The sequence below is a fragment of the Homalodisca vitripennis genome, chromosome 8 (assembly GCF_021130785.1).
Source record: "Homalodisca vitripennis isolate AUS2020 chromosome 8, UT_GWSS_2.1, whole genome shotgun sequence".
NCBI lineage: Eukaryota > Metazoa > Arthropoda > Insecta > Hemiptera > Cicadellidae > Homalodisca > Homalodisca vitripennis.
The window spans coordinates 116,967,692-116,981,413 of record NC_060214.1 but is presented as its reverse complement, the minus strand read 5'-3'; positions in this window follow the sequence as shown (position 1 = coordinate 116,981,413).

Here is a 13,722-nt window from a genome sequence, read left to right as displayed (position 1 = left end):
ATGATGTTATATGTACACTGCTTGTCTCAAGTTACTATAGTCGGATACTCACGTCCTCGATCAACAGCCGGGGATTTCTTAATTATTGCTTCCTCGATCAATCAGGGATTGTGTGTTGATATGAATTTTAAGTGTAATACAAAATGGAAATTTAATTTTTAACGTTCATAACAAATTTAGTGCATGTAATTTTACCGTCCTTGGTATACTAAGTTATATTGGGTGTTGTTTTAAAATTTACATTAGTCTAACCTATAAAACTTTAAGAGGAAATAAACACAGTCTATATTATTAAATATATTACTTAGGTTTTTAATTTTTTTTAATAATTTGACGTTTTGGCTTTTTTATTCCTCAACTCATGCAGCACCAGCTTTTACAGGCTATATTCACTTTATTTTAATGTTTTCACTATTTTTAGCTTTGTTTTAACATACAAGAACGAGGCCGGATCTCTCTTTTGCACTCATTTTCTGCCCATCTTTATGGGCCACTGGCCTTCCCAGGTAGCGAAGGGGGAGTCTTATCAAACAGAGCAAGGGGGGGGGGAGAGGTCGTTACAGTAAGTTTCGGCTTTCATCGGGCGACGATATAAAAGTGCAACCGGGCCACCAGGATCAGGATTTGAAACTGCCACTTTCCCTAAAGACTTCTGCAATGAAGAATTTCTACGAGTTAAAAAAGTAAGGGAGGGAGAGTCTAGTACAGTACGAAAATAGTACCAAAACTATTTAATGGTCGGCTCCAGTCCTTGTAATTTTTTAAAAAACCTACCCTCTAATCTCATAGAATCACATTGCCCTTGTACAAAATGGGCATCTGGATTTTCCCAGAAATACCTGTTAATATTAGGTTAACCATACAAATGTGCTAGATACCAAAGTTACAAGGATATTTCTATAAAATAGGTCCCCAACATTTCAGGTCATCATTAAAACTGTATGATGAAATAACGCGACCCAATAGACAAATTATAAATTGCGCCATTTCCTAAAAATTCTTGTGAAAAATAGTTATGCATTTTCTTCTTTTGTAGATACTAGTAGGATTTTCAATGGATAAAACATCTAGTTTTACCAAAACATTTGTCAAAACGATGTGTAAAAATGACAAAATGTGCCGGTGCAGAGAAAACGACCGCCTCCATGTTAAGTTACATAACAAGTCAGTTTCACAGAACGCAACCATGAAATCCGTTGTCTTCACACAGATGTTTGTGGTATTGACAGTTGATTAATGGGACTGTATCACTCCGTATTAATGAACTGATCTATTATCATTAATAAAAAAGATTGGATAGAAAGAGCAAGTGTTACTTCACCAATTGACATGGAAACACATAACACAGCCATACGGATGGAATGGGATTTAGGTGTTTACATATTGTTTATTTGCTATAACCATTTATTATAATTTAAAATTGTTATAGATTCTTGCATATCTTGACTAGAGAGTGAAAATTTAGGTTATCTGAAATAAAGTGTGCTTTGATTTTTTTCATGAAATATTGAAAACATTTAAAGGATACCTTATTTAAGGGAAGTCAGCTGCTAAAATAGTCAAAACATTTGATTTATTACTTTTTACATTCAGAAATTCACCATTCTTTCCTGAAAACAATGATATGTAACACATAATACTAAAAGTTCTTTTTGTGGTTTAGTTTTATTTTAAAATATTACCTATGTCGTATATCAACACCGACCTCAAGGTCAGAAGACATTGTGGCAACGTTAAATTAGTATTATTCATATTATCCTATTTCATACCTTCCTCTTTGGTTTCTGTCTGTAATGCAACAACTACATGTATTTATTTTGACAAGAGATGACCTGCTTAAAAAATGCCCTTCATGGCCATAATCGAAACCGAAACGAAAGTCTGAATCATGAAATATGGAGTGGATGTACTAAAACGAATTTTTTGGCTTTTAATGCATTAGTGGTTGGGTTTAATGTTTGCAGTAATTTAATTTATGATGGAGCAATGAGAATATCTGCAGGTTTTAGAGAACTCAATACACTAAATGAGGTCTAAATCATGATCAACAGAGTAAGTGTACGAAAAGGCTGAAAAAGCAGCTGAATCCATTACAAAGGAAGGAAGAATCAAAAGGAAGCAACAGAAAAGGAAGCCAGAAAGGACATAATGATGAAATATGGGCCAGAACAGTTCTAAAAGTAATCCTTTTACACCACGTTTATTACTCTTTTCTTCAATCGCAATTTTCTTACCAGAAAGCACTTTTTTGAAAAATTTTTTTAAGTTTTGTTTCAGGTCGGTCCTAGGAGGCTGAAATATTCAGTGCAGCTGTATTGCAGAAATAAGGCACCATTTTGTAGCAGAAATATTAGTATAGGGCCTGATAAAAATTTGGTTTCTGTAATAAAAAAATCAATTTAAGAAACACTTTCCTAAATAAAATAAAAATAATTGTTTAACATGAATCTAACTGTAAAACCTTTTAAGTTTGCTACATTACCTTCAAAATATACTATAAATAGGATGGCAAAAATTCCAAAACCATTGGTACAGTAATTTTTTGTAACAGGTACATTTGTAACATAAATGTTCTCCGATAAGGAACGCATGGAAGCATTCCAGCAGCTTTCTACCCTGGAGTTAACCTCAATTTTCACTCTCTGGTCAAGATAAATATAGATTTTTTTATCTCATTAAAGCCTTTGCCGTCAGCTATGTCGGCTTTAAAGTGCACTGGTTTTTTATTGACAAAGTACATGATTGGACCTCCCCGGGATCTCTCCGTTAGAGAGCCGAGACTATAACCATTAGTCTACGGAGGAGGACTAAAAAAAATATAGATTATCAATAATAATAATTCAGCTCACATGGTAACAAAGTATTCAGCTGATAAGTGGTGAATCTAATAAACAATAGGCACTAAAAAAAAACAGTGTTGCCACATTTTTAGTACAAAATATCCCATTGTATAAGGTTCCTACATGTTTTTGTTGCAAGAGCAGCCATCTTCAAAGTTGATGAAGGTAATACAAATCAAAACTTTTTGGGCCTCTTTACAAAAAGAAACTCCTTAGTATCCTGTAACTTTTTGGCCTCTTTACAAAAAGAAACTCCTTAGTAACCTGCATGATGTATTTTATAATATCAGTTTTCTGCCTCCTATTTTCTGCTGGATATTGTTTTATAATCTTCAATCCAGCATTAATGAAGGTGTATTGTTAAGTAATGTAAGAAAATGATACTTTTTTGTAATTAGATTGAAAAGGAAGGTCAGATTTTGATTTTCTTGTTCCTCACACCAGTATTATTATCCGCTATTGTGTCTAACAGTAATGAAGTGTTCCCTCTCCACCATCTTGTTCTTCTCATGTGGGATTTCTGCAAATTCTGAATACCACAACAAAATAAATATCTGCCAAGTATAGGTGTTTAATGTTAAATGTATAAAATTCAATCAATATTTGTTGCTTAAGAAAACTGTTGCATTGTTCATCGTTGTGTTTATTGGTAACACTGTTAATAGTTCTTGTTTTTTCAAAATATTTTGTTCTTTAGAATTAATAGGGTATATTTATATGTATATAAAATATTATCTATTGGGTTTAAACCTAGCATGCATTAAGGGGGAAATGGCACGGATAAATGCTTACACGTACAATCAGTGGTGTAACTAGAACTTAGCTTTAGGGGGGGGGGGGAATTTGATTGAAGAATACAACACATAAAAAGGGTATGGAATAAAGCAAAATTTAAATAAAATGAAATAGGCCTAATTCAAAGTAAAACATTTATCTGCAGTGTTCCAAACAAGTGGGATTGCTGTTAAATTATATTTTAAAATTTCTTAGCACATGTGGGAGGGGGATTCTATCCCCCTCATTCCCCCTTAGTTACGCCCCTGTGTACAATACACCAAAAACATGCACAGTCCACTATACAGTGAATCATTGGTGGCAAAACTGTGTAGCGATCGACTTGCGTAAACCGGTTTAAATTTTAATTACTTTAACACTACTCCCGTTCTCCATTTATTAATGAGGAAATATATATTTTGGAAGTGTTAAATTTACAATAATTCTCCTTGTAAACATCTTTGATTCATGTATTTTTTTTTACTTAGTTGTGTTTTATAGCAACAGTCACTTTCCACATTTTCTAACCCTGAATCGAAATGGTGGTGCTTGATGCAAAACCAGTGTCTTTGAACAAAAAAACCAACATTGAACAAAGCGTTTGTTAAGTGTCAGAACGGAGAGTACACGCAGTACTTGGTAATACCGGTGGTATGGCCCACAAGGACCTCTGATAGAGAGTAGGAGGTTCCAAGAATCTCTGCGTATCCCTCCGTTAGGTAAAATCACATATATAATATCATGTACCATGATTTTTTTTGACAACTTATTTGCCACTTGAGCCAATCCCGCCTTGGTGCACTCTAGGTGGTTTCACATTAGTTTGTAACGCACGGATGGATAGGTTCATTATTTGTTAATAAGCAGGTTAACAGATCACTGGAATCACAGACATGGAAAACCACATTGCTTTAGTTATTCAATAAAGGAACTCATTGTACGTCTAAAATCGCTCAAGTTTTCCTGAGAAACAAAATATACGTAAATGCATTTTTAGTTTTATCACAATTATTAGTTGTTATATTTGTAAAGGAATTTGAATCACGTAAATGTAAACTATTATTGTTTAATCTTAAGTACCTTATTATTTAAAAGCACTAGCACTAGTGGAATACTATATATGAAAACTAAGATTGGGTAGCAGTTAGCGTAGAAAATCAATTTACCTATTTGGAAATTATAAATATCTCCCCAACAGTGTAATGAAAGAATCGTTTTGATTTTTAATCGCTGATCGAAAGTGGGAAAGCTTGTATTTTGTTGTTCATTTATTGTTTAATAGTACTGAGGAATAGTAACATACAGAATGTAATCTAATCTTCTGCAGATTGTTGGTTATTGTTTGGTTTATTTAACGAACTTGTAAACCAAACGTTGAACTCGGTTGTTCATGTATGTGTGAGCTAGGATGGGGGTAGACTTCAAAATGTTCACGTTAAGTTATTGTTATAGCCCTCACAGCAGGGTATTTTATTTTGTCCTTGACCCTATTTAAGATTACATTGCATGGTTATGTATGTAAGGCATTTCTTAAATGGCCTCCTTAAAACAGAATAAAATAGTACAAGGATTGTTATTATTCATTAAAGATGACTCTTTTACGTTGTATTTTTTTCCTTTTTTACACAGTTTTTTAATTTGATTACATACAATATGTGGATTTGCTAAAATTATTAAAGTATTAGTTAATTATTTATTTATTTATCATTTATTTTGTAAAATATTTAGTGTCCTTCAAAGTATATAACGATTGTTGAATATTATTAATTGGATCTACTATACAGTTCTTTCCTATAAATAACTAGGAATGCTTTGTTTATAGCCATCCCTTTATCATTATTTACAGGGATATTTTATGAGTTACCACTATTTTAAAAAGAAGCCATTTGATTGTATATATAATCATTAAATCATATAAATAAATTTGTCACGATAATTGTAATTTTCATTTTTCTGTGTTGCTTTCATAATTCGACCAGAGATAAATGTTTGTATAACTATCTATAATTTATGAAGAAGTGGAGAAACTCTAGTTCTAATAAATGTGTCATAAGTTAGGGATATTTTAAAATGGCTTATAAAGGCCTTAACCCCTTAACAGGCTGCGAGTAATATGTTAACACGTACATTAGCCCTCAGCCATTACGACGGCGGGGGTGAGGAGTGTCGCTGCGGGGCACTGCCTGCGACTCAATAGGTCAGATCGTTTGTGGATGTCAATGGGGAGATGCTTATCTTCGACCATAAAACTCTGACTTATACTTTAAATAACAAACCATTGGGTTCTTTGCCCAAAACATTTTAATTGTAAAAATTTAAACGTGGTTATATTTATGCGTAGTTGTAACATTCTGTACATTACACCAGCAGGGATCACCTTCTATGGACTGGTTATAATTACCCCCTTACCAAGATTGAACCCCACCCATTGGGGCACAGCAACAAAAATCCGATGTGCCCACTTCAATCTGAGGCCAACCCTTATGGATGTCCAGTTAGCGGCACCATCAATCTAACCGAAAATAAGTCCGACACGATTCTGGGGGTTCATGGGCAATTCGATAGGTCTAGGTCTACTGTGGAATGGGGGGGGGGGGGTGGGGGGGGGGGGGGGTGGGGGGGGGGGGGGGTGGGGGGGGGGGGGGGTGGGGGGGGGGGGGGGTGGGGGGGGGGGGGGGTGGGGGGTCAAATGTCGATTTAATTGTTGTGTGATAATTACATTGCCTAACTCTAAGAAAGTTACTCTGTCTAGTAAAATAATCATGAACTGAGCTGTTAGTAGGAATTAGATCTAAGTTAGCCCTAATATACATTAACAAATTCAACAGATACAACGAAGGGACAGTAAGAACACCCAGACTTTTAAATAGAGGCTTACAATGAGTTCTACAGCTAACACCACATATAATTCTTAAAACTCTCTTTTGGCAAAATTAAAAGCTTTTTTACATTATTATCACAGCCCCAAACAATTATTCCATATGACAAATGGCTTTGAATGTATGCATAATAAACAGACATCAATATATCTAAATTTACAGATAATTTAAGTCTTCTAATCATAAAAGTACATTTAGAAATCTTTTTACAAACATTTACAATGTGTGAGTCCCATTTAAGATTTGATTGCAACAGAACTCCCAAAAATGTAACTTTACTATAACTGACAAAGTTGCTTAAACTAAACTTAATGCTTTGAGTTTTATCCATATTAAGGCAGAGAGCATTAGCTGCAGTCCAGTCCTCAGCTACTGAGTTAAAATGAGACACCAACTGATTAGCCAAATTAAAATTTGAACAGCTTATTTGTACTGCTAAATCATCTGCATACATAGAGGATGAGACACAGACATTGCTAAGAGCCGATGGCATGTCATTAATATATACAATAAACATAGTCGGTCCTAGAATTGAACCTTGCGGTACACCAGTATGCACTTGTAAATATTGAGAAAAGCAACCATTATGAAACACAGATTGAAACCTTTCAGACAAATATGATTGCATAAGATTAACAGACCTAACATCAAATCCATAAAATTTTAGTTTCTTTAAAAGAATAAGATGATCGATAGTGTCGAAAGCTTTCGACATATCATAAAAGTTACCAACCACACACATTTTTTTGCATCTACATTTAATGTACAATCTTTCATAAAATTAATTACAGCCATACTAGTACTCTTACCAGGTCTAAAACCATATTGACTATTAGAAAACAAAAAATTATTCTCAAAAAATTTCATAACTTGATTATTAAGCAAAATCTCAAGAACCTTGGACACAACAGGTACAATCGACACTGGCCGGTAATTAGCAAAGTCACTCTTTAAACCCTTTTTATGCAAAGGAATTACCTTAACTAACTTAAGACACTGTGGGACAATACAACACTCAATACAGAGATTAAACAAATAAGACATTATTTCAGCTATAAAAAGGTGATGCTAATTTCAAAATATGAGAATTAATATTATAAACATCAAAACATGAACTGCTACTCAATGATAACACTGCACTATGAACCTCTTCAACAGTTACACGACAAAACGAAAAGACTTCCTTTACATTATTATGTTTATTTACACCAGAAAGTTTTAGTTTATTTAAATAGTATGACATATCATGTTTTGCCTGAGGCACATCCTGGGCAATAGACTTAACACTACTAAGAAAAAAATTATTAAAACCAGAACTAGACAAAGTTGAGTCTAACTTATTATCAGAGGGGCATTCATTACCACCTAAACTGTCTTTGACAATAGACCAGATTGCTTTAGGTTTGTTAATAGCGTTCTTAACTTTACTACCATTGAAAGCTAGTTTAGCTTGCCTTACCTCATATTTTATATCTACACCTAAGTGCTCTATATGAATCTCTATGAAAATCCAAACCAGTACTTCTAAAAATAGTATAAGTATGCAAGCATTGCTCTTTAAGTAACCTCAGTTGTTCATTGTACCATTTTGGCTTTTTAGGCCTACTTTTACAAGCCCTATTGTATTTAATTGGAAAGGCTATATCAACAATATCTAAAAACATACTAAAAAAAAGATCAAACTTATCTTCTATTGAGGATAAAGTGTACAACATTAGCCAATTAACTTTACTTAATAGTAATCTAAAATATGCACTATTTACATCATCAATTGCTCTGGATATTTTACAATGACTTTCAGACCTACTGTAGTCTTTAGAGCAAGAACCACAACTATTAACTGAATCAAGTTTACCCTTGAATATCACGCTATGGTGATCAGACAGTACCATCAGTTCCACAAAGGCAGAAATAATCCTATCCGGGTGCATAGATACAGCTATGTTATCAATACAGGTACCAACACTATTACCATATAGGCCAGGTCTAGTTACATCATACACAGAATTCCTCAAATTGAAACTAACAAACAAGTTTTCTAAAACCCTTTTCTGCAAGCTATTACTTAAAAAATCAACATTAAAATCATTACAAACAATAATAGAGGCATTAGTTTTATTTTTACTCACTAAAACATTCAGTACATTATTCAGAGCTTCGGTAAAAACTATCGAAATTGTCATGCTCTGGCACTCTATATATTTCTAAACAAATAACATTAACTTCCTCAATGTACACTGCAGCAACTTCACATATTGAGGGTATGGATAGATTCACAAGGTGGGTTAACTCTTTAAACTTCAGAACAGACTTTAGGAAAATTGCCGTGCCTCCACGTTTTGCTAAAGGACGGTGATAGGCACTTGCCAATATATAACCAGGAATACCTAGGGATGTAAGGTTATCTCTGTGCTCCCAGTGTTCACATATACAAATCACATGAGTATCAAATTTGTTAGAAAGAAGAATAATTTCGTCCATTTTTTGGAGAATCCCCTGAAACATTCCAATGGACCACTGTAAAGTCTACACATTGAAGTTGAGTTGGTTCCACAATATGAACATTTAGGTAGCTCGAAGTGACTGGGAATTGTTGTCCAAAAAGAATCACTGATATTCACAGTAGGCTTAGGCCTATTTCTCGAAGCACGGTATTTTCCAATAATGCAACCTTCGAACCATAGATTGGGATGCATAAGTTCTTCTCCCAAGGCATAAGGAACTCCAATCTTGAAAGAACTATATGTATTATACCTTGTTTCAAGTCGTTCACACACAAAAGTTTCAGATTCCTTAAGTGACTTTAGGTAAGTTATTATATCCTCTGAGCTAACAGAAGGGTCTAGCCCTGATAGGAACAACCAAAACAGCTTCTTGGCCGGTTTTAATAACATGTTTTCACTAACCTGTCTAGTACCGTGCACCACATTGCTTTTTACAGTTTTTTACTGCATCACTGTAACTAAACCTGGTTGAGTTAGGCTGAAGAACAGATTCTTTAGACTTAGTCTCCGAGGCTGAAAATTGTTTCACCTTTGTTATAGGTTTAACCATGTAAGGCCTACTTTTGTAGTTATTTCCACTACGTCGACCTCTGTAACTTGCAGTTTTCCACTCTCTGTTAGAATTAGTAAATATCCGCTCAGAATTTTGCTGGATATTACCATTAACATTAGAACTAGTCTCTGTCCTAGTGGAAACTGTTTCTTCATTCTCACACGTTAAATTTGACTGAAGGCCCAAGGTAGTTTGAGACTGTACTACTTTGTTAGAATTTAAGTTATGCAAAGGCTCACTTTCCATTTGAGGTTGTTTGCTAAACCGTAAACCTAAACCTGGTTTGTTACCTATAGACCTATTATTATTACCCTTAGGCCTATCTGTATTACTCAAGATTATTGAAGACCGAGTGTCATCGGTATTAGAGTAATTATTTAGGGACGGTGTAGAAGAGTTAAACTGAGACCCAGAGCACACCTCCATGAGTTTCTCATTTAACTGTGAGTATTGTTCAGTTAATATGTCCATCCTGTTGCATAAATTTAAATTATTATCGTTCTGGATATCTAATTGATCCAATACAACATTTAGAATGGAAGGCCACTCACATGAGACTGAATCATCCATAAGTCTTGATTTTTTAAACAGCATATCTAATTTATTTTGACACTTCGAGCAGAACCACTTAACATAAGCATCAAGATCGTTAATTGCTGAAAACACATCATCATCTATCTCAGCACAAGCGGCATGGAAATGTCGATGACAGAAACCGTCACATACCATTGAAAGGTTAACATAAACACGACCATTACATTTTCCACAAGTTGCCGTTTGATTGTCATCGTCAAATGAAGGTTGTTCAGTTTCAAGGTTAGTTAACCTTGGTTCAGTTTTCACTGATCCTCTTCTTTACTCCATCCAATTCTAAACCGCCTCCACTACGGGTTCTCATTTCCCGTGAGATCTCGTGATTCCTCACTCTAAGCGAGATTACAACAAAACTGAACTGAACCAAAACTGAAACACGTTGACAAAGAGTCACATAACCTCAAATCGCTTGAGTAGTTTTACCAAACTCAATTCAATGACTTTTAGAAGTGCACGAACAAAGTTTAATGGCTCAAAATGTAAGAAAATGCATCCAAAATCTATTTAAATAGTTGACAACTGCCAAAAATATGATAATAAGTACACTTCGGACCTACAAATGAGCACTCGCAGGTGACGTAATATACTCACTCGCAGGTGACTTGAAACGCCTGCGAAACGCCTGAAATCAACCTCCAATGCGCACTAAAAGACTGGCGTTTAGCAACTGCATAGTGATATATAGTTTATCACATTATCGATATGGATAACCTTGCAAAAATAGATATCTAAAGCAGTAAAGCAGGTTATAAACAATAAACAATAGTACATAGCGGCCGCCGGCAGCTGACTCACATGCGAGTATTTCCGCTTAGAGCGTACAGCTTGCTCACTGGCGATGGCGTTAACTGACAAAGCAAACAAAAAGCTTCCGTTGTGATTGGACCCAGCTGTTTTGATGAGTCACGCTTCACATTGCGTCATATTAGAACACCAAATATTCACTCTCAAGCATTCTGGCGGCAATTTGACTAACTAACATAAATATATTGCGTTGTCAGGGGATTCCACGATCTATTCCGCTTAGAACGTTTCGAGTTAGATTTACTCTGCGAAATATTCCGCTTACAGCGTACGAAGGGTTAAATTACCCTAAAGATAAGTTGTCTATACCTTTTCACTAAACTATGTACGGGTTCAAGAAACTTTTGGGTTAGCTATGACTTGTTTCTGAGACTGGGATTAATTTTCTTTGTCCTATTATCTTTTTATGAATTTTAAAGAACTTAATTTTAAATGCTTACAAGAACGCATAAACGCATTATTTTTACCAATGACATAAAGAATAAGTAAGACATCAAACTAAAAAGACCCTTTGTTGAAAGATGCATATATACTAGCATAGTAGGCGTAAGTGGTAAAAATTTGAAAGTTGTATCTGTGATAGTTTCTAAGGTAATGGTTCATTTATACAAAAAATAGCAAGTTTAAAATAATTAGTTTTTTCTTCATAAGGCTGATTGAAAATCTATTTATTACGTACAGTTCAACTAACCTCATAAAACATGTTTAGTGCGTTTCAGCATTATAGGATGGCTTATCTGGATCCTCATCTTCAAGTAAAGGGTCCATCAGAAGCCGTTTGACACTTTCAAGGTGCTGTCTGATCTTTTTAAAAATATTGGAAGCATCCGCTCACCTCTTCTTACACGCACCATGTCAAGTTCACTCATCACTAAAGCAGTGTGTTTACTTTCAACAGTTATTCCTAGTTCTTTCAGCACCAGACTCCTTGTTCTATTTCAAACTTCATAGTTTTTTTAGATTAATGAACACGGTTTCAGTTTTGTTACAACTAAATCAGAGCATCTACTGATTCATTGTGACTTTGCAATATCTCATTTAGAAAAGCTTTTAAAGGTTTATAATTTGCCAGATTCCGGAAATTAAGTTTTGTCTTATTACAAATTTATGTTGGGTATTACATTTGGATAGCTACAATACACTCATCTGTCAGCATGTCATTCTAATAGCTTTCGCCCGAAAGTAGTTTCCTCTTGACTTGAAAGGCAGGTCTCACTAAGACCTGTACAACAACGAAATTGAATGCACTTAATCACCCGCCTCTCAAATAATATTTGTATCTCACGTTTTATTCTAGCTCAGATATGTGAAAAATGACTTACACACCATGTGCTTCCATGGCACCACTATTACACAAAACATCGCTTTGCACTTATTGTAATATACGCCCCTTAGCTTCTTCTTACAAGTAGGCTACTAAACGAGTACGTAGCCAGTGTCAAAGCATGTTACAATCGCAACTTCATTAATTGAAGTTTGAGTCTTCTTGGCCGTGTATCATCAAGTACTACACTCAATTCCCTGTCTCCATCATTTTCCTAGACAGTCTCTTGTACAGCTTCTTTCATTACGTGTGTGCAACGGCTCGTAATTACTTTACCTAGAGGTTAATAATTTCTTTATTTTGAGTGAGTTATCAGTGGGTCTCGGAAAGTTCAGAACAACTCATAGTTAGCTGTCTGATGTTAATACTATTCCAACTGTGCATAAACTGATCTGGTATTTATTTATGTAATTGTGTTCCTCCTATTTGCTATTAGTTACTGTTGTTTGATTGATCCTTAGTCCACTACAACCTTTGTCACTAGCCTATACAGTGTAGGTTATAAACACTAATTGACAAAAGTTTGTCAACAAAGAATTGTAAGTGTACTAAAATCATACTATAGTCAACTTCTGAATAATCTGCGGTACACTACAACTTGCAGTTTGTCTCTAGCCTATATACTGTAGGTTAGATTTTCACTACATAACTTACTGGCACTGATTGACAAAAGTTGGCCACAAAGTCTACTATATCATACACGCTTGCTTCGTACTCATTATATCCGTAATGTATGTTTCCAATATTTTTCTGTGATGAACTTACACTGATTATAGATAGGCATGCTAGTATTCTCTTTCAAGCCTAGGCCTATATTGTCATCAGTTTATTGACCATTTGTAGGATCGGTTTTGGGCACTCCTACGTTTCTTCAATGTTTAAAATCATTTTGTTTGTTTGACATGTTAGTAAAGAATTTAAAAAGCCATTACAGTCAAAGTAAACACAAAATAACCAAAATACTCTTGAAGCCAAGAGCCGATTTGTACTGTATAAGCAAACAACCGATTGTTCTTAAAATTGATGAATACGTTTCCCCTATGAAAGAAATCGATCATCAGCTGCACTAGTGTTGGTGGAGGTCGAAGTGGGAGGGTATCATATGGGGTGAAAATATGGTGATTTTTTTTCTCTGATTGTATTCCTACCTTGTTACACTTAATATCGGGCGGCGTGCACATAAATAATAGTTATAATATATAAGTACAAAACACTCAATCAGCTAAGGTTTCAAAGTCAAAGTCTTTATTGCAACAAAAAAAGTTGGTAACTCATACAGTTGAAGTCAAATTGCAACTAGTAGAGACATTACAAAACAAATAATAGTAAATACTAGTTACGTCTTTACTTGTACATCTTTATTTAAAGTAAAAATAGAATTGAAGTAATAAAATCCATTCTTCACAGAAAATTAAAACTAACAATAAACAAATGGTTACACAGATAAAGC